Raw genomic sequence first — 11,268 nt, 5'->3', positions numbered from 1 at the left:
AACAATCAAGGGTTGTCTGGTCAAAAGAGTGTTGCCTTCAAAGATCTATGTATGTTCCCCGATGTCCACTTGCCGCCTGGTTTCAAGACTCCCAAATTTGAAAAGTACGATGGACATGGAGATCTCATTGCCCACCTGAAAAGGTATTGCAATCAAATGAGAGGTGCGGGAAGAAAGGAAGAATTGTTGATGGCTTATTTTGTGGAAAGCCTTACGGGAGTAACTTCCGAATGGTTTATGGATCAAGACACGTCTCGCTGGTATGTCTGGGACGACATGGCACAAGCATTTGTCAAACAGTTCCAATACAGCGTCGACATTTCCCCATACCGCATTTCCCTTTCAAACCTGAAAAAGAAACCAAGTGAAAGTTTCAGGGAATATGCCATTAAATGGAGAGAGCAAGCAACTCGAGTTAAGCCACCCATGGATGACCACGAGCTAATAACTGTCTTCCTTCAAGCGCAAGAGCCAGATTACTTTCAGAACATGATGTCCGCAGTTGGCAAATCCTTCTCGGAAGCAATCAAAATGGGAGAAATAATAGAGAATGGTCTTAAGACAGGAAAAATTATGAGTCAAGAAGTTTTTAAAGCTGCAACTTCACGCTGTCCGGGTTGAGTCTGATAATTTTTGCGACACAAATGAGAAGATTGAAGAAATCATGATGACATCAGGGTCAAGAAGAGGTCCTAGGAGAACATCTCGAAGGTATGAGCAGCCTCCTAAAGTTATCTATGAATCCCCTGAGCAATATTATCCCCCTCAGAACCCACAACACTCTATTGTTCCACCTCAGTATGTTGCCCGACCACCAAAACGCCCCAGAAGGCGAGCACGAGCGTCACAAAATCTCCAGAAGCCTCCACATAACTTTCAGGTGCCCTATAACCCACATCCAAGCCAGAAGTATAAAGGGGAACGAAGGTTGAAAGATAATTTTACACCAATAGGAGAGTCCTATGAAAGCTTATTTGAGAGGTTAAAGCATCACGACATGATTGCATCTATTCCTCCAAATCATCTGGACACACGTGCAAGAAGCTTTGACCCTTCTAAAAGGTGTGAATACCATTCCAATGCCCAGGGGCACAATGTTGAAAGTTGTCGGGATTTGAAAAAAGAAATAGAAAGGATGATCCAGGAAAATCTGATTGTGATCCAAGGTAATGACACCCAGAATATCGCGCAGAATCCTTTACCTGCACATCATGATGCACACTTTATGGGGAGGATACCTGGTAACATGGGATTTTAGAGTCATCCCGGAAAGCCGCTAACTGATGATAATGATATCGAAGTTGGAAATGGTCTGGACAATACTGCAAAGCTCAGTGGCTAAAGATACCAACTTTGATAAATTGGGAGGACGCTCCGTTCCTTGGTTAGCAAGAGAGAAGCTTGTGGTGGTTTATTTTGTAGTCATTTCTGTTGTCCGGATTATTCTTAAGGTTGTAATCCGGATATTGTCTTGTGTAAAACCTTCTTATCTTTCCATTTTGTCATATCAGTTTGTTTAAATTTTGTCCAGGTTGTTTTAGGATTTTATTCCAATTTGTTTTTGTTTTGTTATTCAAACCATTTCACCGGTAGTCTAATACAAAAGCCGGTCTTTTATTATTTTCCGTCATCTTTTTTGTTTGGTCCTTTTGTCATTCTTGTTCAATGCCGGTTCTAGGGACATGACATGCGCACACAGTTTGAGCCTAATCTTAAAAGTTAATCATAAAACCCTGGGAAGGTGATCAAAGCATTTAAGGGAAATAAGAACAGTTTGAGATTATTTGAAGCCCGAGCCATGTGGAACTGGGGCAAGTAAAACTTAAAGAAAACCGTTAAATGCAAGATTCGCCAAATTGGCATGAGGGTCGTTCATGAGAGTGAGAGTGTCGCCCAGCAGTGCTTAGAAATGACAAATGAAAAGCAAGTGTTTAACATAATTGTCAAGTCCAGCACCATCGGAAGAGACTAGAAGTCTAAGTTCAATTATGTTGTTTGCACTTGGCATGTTTTGAAGACTGGAATGACGAAGGCATTTTATTTTGCTACCTAAACACTTTATCCTCCTTTTTTAGCCTTATTTATTTTCTTTCATACCCCTCGTTCGGAATCAATAGCAATGACTAGGAAATACGATCCTGGAAGGTAAAGAAAAAATCAAAAAAAAAGAAAAACGAAAAAGAAAAAGAAAAATGAAAAAAAAAACAAAAGAAAGTCAAATGAAAAAGAGGAATTGGGAACTACGTTTGAACTGATTCCTCAAAGAGGATACGTAGGCGCTTCACGGCTCGGTCATAGGGTGCATAGTGTGCATAGTGTGCATGGTGTGCATGGTGTAATAAAAAGTAAAAAAAAAAATTAATTAATTAATTATAAATAAATAATCCCCAAGCAAGAAACTGGGGCAAGGGTTGCGCTTGTGGGAAGGAAAAAATTGGTTCCGAATGTTGTAATTTTTAACCCCAAATTTATTTTGTTTTTGAGCCTTTAATACCCTTTCTTTCTAGCTTATCCAAAAACCACATTACGGTCCAAAGAAAGACCTTCTGACCAGTCTGCAAAAGATACCAAGTCAGAGAAATGAGAGTCTTACCGGTGAACATAACACTCTGTTCCACAACAGAAAGGACTCTAATCTCCAGCAGAGAGAGTCATACCGGCAACACTCCAAATCCCCAGCGGGAAAGTAATACAAATGAGAGAGTCTTATCGGTGAAAATCTTCACGGACACCATAAGGCGATGAAAGCCGAGAGAAAAACCAAAATGAGAGAGACTTGATGGTGAAAACCTTTTGGGCACTACAAGTCGAATAAGATTGGGAATCAGATGGAGGATAGTCAAGGGAAGATCTTGAAAGACGATTGACGACGGGGGATAGGCCACATATGCATGTCATGACCATTAGAGTCGGTGTCTGCGTTTGATAGGTTTTTATTTATAATTTCTTTTGTTAAAGAGTCATCTTTTTCCTTTGTCTTTTATTCTGTTCTTTTTTATCTTTCTCCTTTCATAGAAAATTCCCCAGTAGAGTCTGTTTGGTCAGAACTAGTGGGAAATGACTTCAAAATAGGCCATCAGCTTTCCAATTATGCAAGATGAGATATGGCTAGTACATCCAAGTGGTATAGTCAGCAAGGAACGAGCACAAGGCTAGTGTCAAGAAAGATATCCCCAGCAAAAGGGAATTGACAAAAGGATTGACGAGTGTCAAGAGGGATATCCTTGCCGAAATCAAAGGTTATTAAACCTCAAGGCCAAAGCCCGTGGACAAATCAAGGAGAGCAATGAGCATGATTTGGGAAATTCATATGTGACTAAAAGGTCAGGGAAATGCCAGTTACCGAGCTGTGCCACAAAAGAAGAGGGATATCCCTAGCAAAAGGGATCATTCCCAGCAAATAATATCATCCCCAACAAGTTGTGGAACGCAGAGTGTCACACCTCCTTTTTCCGCACCCGATGGGGTGCAGGGGAGTTTTTTCCAATTAAAGGACAATCGAAAGGGGATTTATTTATTTATTTCAGAGTCGCCACTTGAGAGATTTAGGGTGTCCCAAGTCACCAATTTTAATCCCGAATCGAGGAAAAGAATGACTCCATGTTATAGTCTGCGTACCAGAAATCCGGATAAGGAATTCTGTTAACCCGGGAGAAGGTGTTAGGCATTCCCGAGTTCCGTGGTTCTAGCACGGTCGCTCAACTGTTATATTCGGCTTGATTATCTGATTTTATGCAAGTGTGAACTTATGTGCAAAATTTAACTTTTAACCGCTTTTATCATTTATTTTAAGGAATGTGAACATCGCTTAAAACATGTCTTTGGACTGCGTCACATGAAATGCACCCGCAATCCGGAACATATTTTATTTTGACGTTTTGGGATTTGGATTTGGGTCGCATGAAATGCACACCCCAAGTTTTAAGAAAGTAGATTATTAAACACGCACCTAAGGAGACTATCGTGTTATTATTTTGGGAAGGCCACGAAATTCGCTAAGTGGCCCTCCTGGATTCTAAGTACCTTTAAAACAAGTATTTACTGAGGGCCCCGCAATTTGCATTTTTTGTTTGTCGAGGCTCGTCCCATTTATTACTTTTAAAAATGAATTTGCAACGTCATGGAAATGCATCTCAGACCACGTCACAGTCAATGTACCCGCGATTAGAGACACATTTCGATTTCGTTGAGATTTGGATTTGGGTCACATAAATGTGCACCCGAGTTTAGGGAGATGACATTATTAAAGGCGCGCCTAAAGCAACTAGTGCATTATTATTTTGGGTAAGGCCGTGAAATTTGCTAAACGGCCCGTCCCAGAATCTAAGTGTTCATTATGATACCTATATCTGTGAGGGCCTCGCAATTCGTCCCTTTTATTCGGCGAGGCTCGTCTCATTTTATTTATTTATTTATTTCTCTTTTTTTTTCTTTTTTTTAGAAAAAAGGACAAGGCTAAAATGACTACATTTCTTTGCTACTTTGCGGGGTCATGGGTTGTAGATTAAACTTATTTGATGAAACGAGTATTTTTTTTTGAGGGATTAAATTACTACTATGATTTTAACATTACTACTACATGTACAAACAACCATTAAGACAAACATTTAGATAGCAATAATCTGAGCATGGAGAAACAAAATGCCGAATAACTACTTAACATGACGAAACAAAGGAATACATTCACGACCAAATTTCAATATCATACGGAGTTAATTAACAAGAAATAACAATTTGCAAACATCATATGAATATGTCTCGCTCATTTGCATACTATTCGCATGAACTGGGATTGTATTTCAAGAAACACATGTACATGTTACTAAACAGCAAATATGAAGGACACGGACAGAGATGACCTACTTGATATTATCGTCCGATGCGTTGGACCTGCGACGAAACCTCGGGCAACAACCTCGACGGAACTCAAGCCGGACCTCACTGAACGAGGAACAACAACGAAACCTTGGAACAAACTCGACGAACCGGACCTCGAATCAACTTTTGGACTTTGGACTAGAACTCGACTTCAACTCGACCTCACTGCCGGACTGTTTGGTCGACGACTGTGGGGTCGACGGGCAATGTTTAATGGCTGGAGGCATCGCTGGACATGGGGACGACGCACAACAGTGGTCGTCGGGGCAGTGACGCCGTGAGGGAGTAGTGGTGCGACTGGTTTTTTTTTTGGGGTTACGATGGGGAGGCGATGGAAAGGTTTTGGAAGGGTGACGGGCAAGCAACAGCAGTTGCTGTTTGACAGAGGCGGAGGCGTGGGTGTCGACGGACGTTGGTGGTGGCGTTTTGGACGTGAGGGAGTAGAAACGGCAGCAATGGAGGAGTGGTCGTGGTCGACGGAACTGGGCAGCAGGTTATGGACAGTCGGGAAGGTGACGGAGTGGTCGCTTGGTCGTTGGTTGGACAGTGACGACGAAGGGGTGGGGAGCTGGAGGTTGACGGTGGTTTGGGGTTGTTGATGGAGGTGGAACGATGGTGGTGATGGAGGAATCCGGACTGGTTTCAATGGAGGGAGCGTTAGGGTTTTGTTCTTCTCCTTTTGGAGAAGATGAACAGTGGTCGACGATGGTTTGGGGTCCGGGTCTTTTCAGTAGGTTTTTTCTTCTTCTTCTCTTTGAAGAAGAAGATGAATAGTCCTCTCTGAAAATTTTCAGTCCGTTTTTCCTTCTTTGTCCGTGTATTTGATCCCTTTGGCCAAGACAAATGAGCCCCACGCGTGGTGGGGTTCGAGGCTTGTGTTCCCCACGCGTGGTGGGGTTCCCCGTGTATGGGATTCCGTCCGTGTTCCCCACGTGTGGCGGACTCGGATTATTATGGGCTAGGTCCGAAAATTAGGCCTAAAAGCGAGTAGTTTGAACCCGAATATTATTCTTTTGCCCGGACCCGAGAAATAGGAACACGTTGCTTAACTAGTCCTATGTAAGCAAAATAACTACCAAAAATAAGACTAGTATTCAAACAAAAATATATCTTTTTAAATATTTTTTCAAGATTTAAAATAGCTACAAAATATTAATAAAACTATTTTTGTAATTTTTGTTTTTTAAATATTAAGATAAAATATGAAGCAATATTTTTTGTATTTTTCAAAGTTAAAATGACTATAGAATATTAATAAAACTATTTTTTTTTGTAATTTTCGTTTTTTAATAAAGACAAAAATATAAAGTAATATTTTTTGTATTTTTCCAAAATTAAAACGACTACAAAACATTAATCGAATTATATTTTTTGTAATTTTCGAATTTATATAAAGTACCAAAATAAAGTACAATTTTTGTATTTTTCAAGTTTATGAGAAATACATAAACTAAAATTTATATATATATTTTGTGATTTTTTTTTCTTTTTGCAACGAAATAAAGTAAAATAGTTAAAATAGCTATACTAGACCCAATTTCACATATTCACGCTAAAAATGTGAAAATTCTCGGGGAGGGTCAAAAATCACGTGCTTACAGCTGCCCTCTTTGACTGGAAACACGAAGAGTTTTCCGACAAAGAACGACTAGACGTGTTTTTGACCCGACCATTACTTGGACGGACTAAACTTAAGGAAAGGGAGGGAATGTGACCGAGCCCTGGCATCTGAGCTGCCTACATATCCTTGGTTATACAGGAATCAGGCCACGTGTAGTTCGGAAATGAGAGAGATGGTAGAGGGTACCGAGGTGAGGAGCCGATCGAGGTGCCGTTCCGTTGAGGTTCCGGTTCGCGGTCCTGTCATTACAACAAAAATGAAAACTGAAAAAAAGACTAACTAAGCCTATCAGCTACTAGTTACAGGGATTCCTATCTGTAAGTCTTCTGAAACTTGGTCTTGAGTCTTGAATGGTGCTTCATACAGACTTCAGATTTGAACCTTGATACTGCTAGTTGTAGGTGCTAGTTCTTTGAGCGGACCACATCTGTTCTCCACTTCCGTACCTTGGGTTCTTTTCCCCTCTTGTTTTCTTGTTGTCTTTTTTGACCAGCCTTTTGTGAATGCTGGGGATTTTATTGCTTCCTGCTGGAGATTCCTGTTGTATTCCTCTGCTTCATTGATTCTAAGTGTGCTCCTTCCTCATATGAGCGGGCTTTTGACTTCAATACTTCAATTGTATTCCCTTATTCTCCAGGTGGGTGCCTGATTTCTATTTCTTTTATCCTTGTTCTCCCGGTGGACGCCTGATTTCTATTTTCTTTGTCCTTGTTCTCCAGGTGGACGCCTGATTTCTATTTTTCTTTGTCCATGTTCTCCAGGTGGACGCCTGATTTCTATTTTTCTTTGTCCTTGTTCTCCAGGTGGACGCCTGATTTATTCTTTTCTTTATCCTTGTTCTCCAGGTGGACGCCTGATTTCTTCCTTCCTTTGTCCTTATTCTCCAGGTGGACGCATGATTACTTCTTTTCTTTGTCCTTGTTCTCCAGGTGGACGCCTGATTTCTATTTTTCTTTGTCCTACAACAAACTCCGTTCTACAGGCGAGTCTCCTATTGGACGCCTGATTTCTATTTTTCTTTGTCCTACAACAAACTCCGTTCTACAGGCGGGTCTCCTATTGGTAAGATTAAACTTAGGAAGTGCGTCTCCTATGGTGAAACTAAACTGAGGAAGTGCGTCTCCTATTGGTAATGACATGCCTGCATTTATACTTGTGGGCGACCTAGAATATGGAATGAACAGACAAAATGTATTCCCGCATTATACTGGTGGGCGACCTAGAACTTAAATGTATTCCCGCATTATACTGGTGGGCGACCTAGAACTTAAATGTATTCCCGCATTTTACTGGTGGGCGACCTAGAACTTAAATGTATTCCCGCATTTTACTGGTGGGTGACCTAGAACTTAAATGTATTCCCGCATTTTACTGGTGGGTGACCTAGAACTTAAAAGTATTCCCGCATTATACTGGTGGGCGACCTAGAACTTAAATGTATTCCCGCATTATACTGGTGGGCGACCTAGAACTTAAAAGTATTCCCGCATTTTACTGGTGGGCGACCTAGAACTTAAATGTATTCCCGCATTTTACTGGTGGGCGACCTAGAACTTAAAAGTATTCCCGCATTTTACTGGTGGAATGAACAGACAAAATGTATTCCCGCATTATACTGGTGGGCGACCTAGAACTTAAATGTATTCCCGCATTATACTGGTGGGCGACCTAGAACTTAAAAGTATTCCCGCATTTTACTGGTGGGCGACCTAGAACTTAAATGTATTCCCGCATTTTACTGGTGGGCGACCTAGAACTTAAATGTATTCCCGCATTTTACTGGTGGGCGACCTAGAACTTAAATGTATTCCCGCATTATACTGGTGGGCGACCTAGAACTTAAAGTATTCCCGCATTATACTGGTGGGCGACCTAGAACTTAAATGTATTCCCGCATTATACTGGTGGGCGACCTAGAACTTAAAAGTATTCCCGCATTATACTGGTGGGTGACCTAGAACTTAAATGTATTCCCGCATTATACTGGTGGGAGACCTAGAACTTAAAAGTATTCCCGCATTTTACTGGTGGGCGACCTAGAACTTAAATGTATTCCCGCATTTTACTGGTGGGCGACCTAGAACATAAATGTATTCCCGCATTTTACTGGTGGGTGACCTAGAACTTAAAAGTATTCCCGCATTATACTGGTGGGCGACCTAGAACTTAAATGTATTCCCGCATTATACTGGTGGGCGACCTAGAACTTAAAAGTATTCCCGCATTTTACTGGTGGGCGACCTAGAACTTAAATGTATTCCCGCATTTTACTGGTGGGCGACCTAGAACTTAAAAGTATTCCCGCATTATACTGGTGGGCGACCTAGAACTTAAAAGTATTCCCGCATTTTACTGGTGGGCGACCTAGAACTTAAATGTATTCCCGCATTATACTGGTGGGCGACCTAGAACTTAAAAGTATTCCCGCATTATACTGGTGGGCGACCTAGAACTTAAAATGTATTCCCGCATTATACTGGTGGGCGACCTAGAACTTAAATGTATTCCCGCATTTTACTGGTGGGCGACCTAGAACTTAAAAGTATTCCCGCATTTTACTGGTGGGCGACCTAGAACTTAAAAGTATTCCCGCATTATACTGGTGGGCGACCTAGAACTTAAATGTATTCCCGCATTATACTGGTGGGCGACCTAGAACTTAAATGTATTCCCGCATTATACTGGTGGGCGACCTAGAACTTAAAAGTATTCCTGCATTTTACTGGTGGGCGACCTAGAACTTAAATGTATTCCCGCATTATACTGGTGGGCGACCTAGAACTTAAATGTATTCCCGCATTTTACTGGTGGGCGACCTAGAACTTAAAAGTATTCCCGCATTTTACTGGTGGGCGACCTAGAACTTAAAAGTATTCCCGCATTATACTGGTGGGCGACCTAGAACTTAAATGTATTCCCGCATTATACTGGTGGGCGACCTAGAACTTAAATGTATTCCCGCATTATACTGGTGGGCGACCTAGAACTTAAATGTATTCCCGCATTATACTGGTGGGCGACCTAGAACTTAAAAGTATTCCCGCATTTTACTGGTGGGCGACCTAGAACTTAAATGTATTCCCGCATTTTACTGGTGGGCGACCTAGAACTTAAATGTATTCCCGCATTTTACTGGTGGGCGACCTAGAACTTAAATGTATTCCCGCATTATACTGGTGGGCGACCTAGAACTTAAAAGTATTCCCGCATTTTACTGGTGGGCGACCTAGAACTAAAATGTATTCCCGCATTTTACTGGTGGGTGACCTAGAACTTAAATGTATTCCCGCATTTTACTGGTGGGCGCCCTAGAACTTAAATGTATTCCCGCATTATACTGGTGGGCGACCTAGAACTTAAATGTATTCCCGCATTTTACTGGTGGGCGACCTAGAACTTAAATGTATTCCCGCATTATACTGGTGGGCGACCTAGAACTAAAAGTATTCCCGCATTATACTGGTGGGCGACCTAGAACTTAAATGTATTCCCGCATTATACTGGTGGGCGACCTAGAATTTAAAAGTATTCCCGCATTTTACTGGTGGACGACCTAGAACTTAAATGTATTCCCGCATTATACTGGTGGGCGACCTAGAACTTAAATGTATTCCCACATTATACTGGTGGGCGACCTAGAACTTAAATGTATTCCCGCATTTTACTGGTGGGCGACCTAGAACTTAAATGTATTCCCGCATTATACTGGTGGGCGACCTAGAACTTAAATGTATTCCCGCATTATACTGGTGGGCGACCTAGAACTTAAATGTATTCCCGCATTATACTGGTGGGCGACCTAGAACTTAAAAGTATTCCCGCATTTTACTGGTGGGCGACCTAGAACTTAAATGTATTCCCGCATTTTACTGGTGGGCGACCTAGAACTTAAAAGTATTCCCGCATTTTACTGGTGGGCGACCTAGAACTTAAATGTATTCCCGCATTTTACTGGTGGGCAACCTAGAACTTAAATGTATTCCCGCATTTTACTGGTGGGCGACCTAGAACTTAAATGTATTCCCGCATTATACTGGTGGGTGACCTAGAACTTAAAGTATTCCCGCATTATACTGGTGGGCGACCTAGAACTTAAATGTATTACCGCATTATACTGGTGGGCGACCTAGAACTTAAAAGTATTCCTGCATTTTACTGGTGGGCGACCTAGAACTTAAATGTATTCCCGCATTATACTGGTGGGCGACCTAGAACTTAAATGTATTCCCGCATTTTACTGGTGGGTGACCTAGAACTTAAAAGTATTCCCGCATTATACTGGTGGGCGACCTAGAACTTAAATGTATTCCCGCATTATACTGGTGGGCGACCTAGAACTTAAAAGTATTCCCGTATTTTACTGGTGGGCGACCTAGAACTTAAATGTATTCCCGCATTATACTGGTGGGCGACCTAGAACTTAAAAGTATTCCCGCATTATACTGGTGGGCGACCTAGAACTTAAAATGTATTCCCGCATTATACTGGTGGGCGACCTAGAACTTAAATGTATTCCCGCATTATACTGGTGGGCGACCTAGAACTTAAAAGTATTCCCGCATTTTACTGGTGGGCGACCTAGAACTTAAAAGTATTCCCGCATTATACTGGTGGGCGACCTAGAACTTAAATGTATTCCCGCATTATACTGGTGGGCGACCTAGAACTTAAATGTATTCCCGCATTATACTGGTGGGCGACCTAGAACTTAAATGTATTCCCGCATTATACTGGTGGGCGACCTAGAACTTAAAAGTATTCCCGCATTT

The sequence above is a fragment of the Nicotiana tabacum genome, chromosome 1, assembly GCF_000715075.1.
Source record: "Nicotiana tabacum cultivar K326 chromosome 1, ASM71507v2, whole genome shotgun sequence".
Lineage (NCBI taxonomy): Eukaryota > Viridiplantae > Streptophyta > Magnoliopsida > Solanales > Solanaceae > Nicotiana > Nicotiana tabacum.
The sequence above is the reverse complement of the archived record's forward strand: the minus strand, read 5'-3'. Positions refer to the sequence as shown.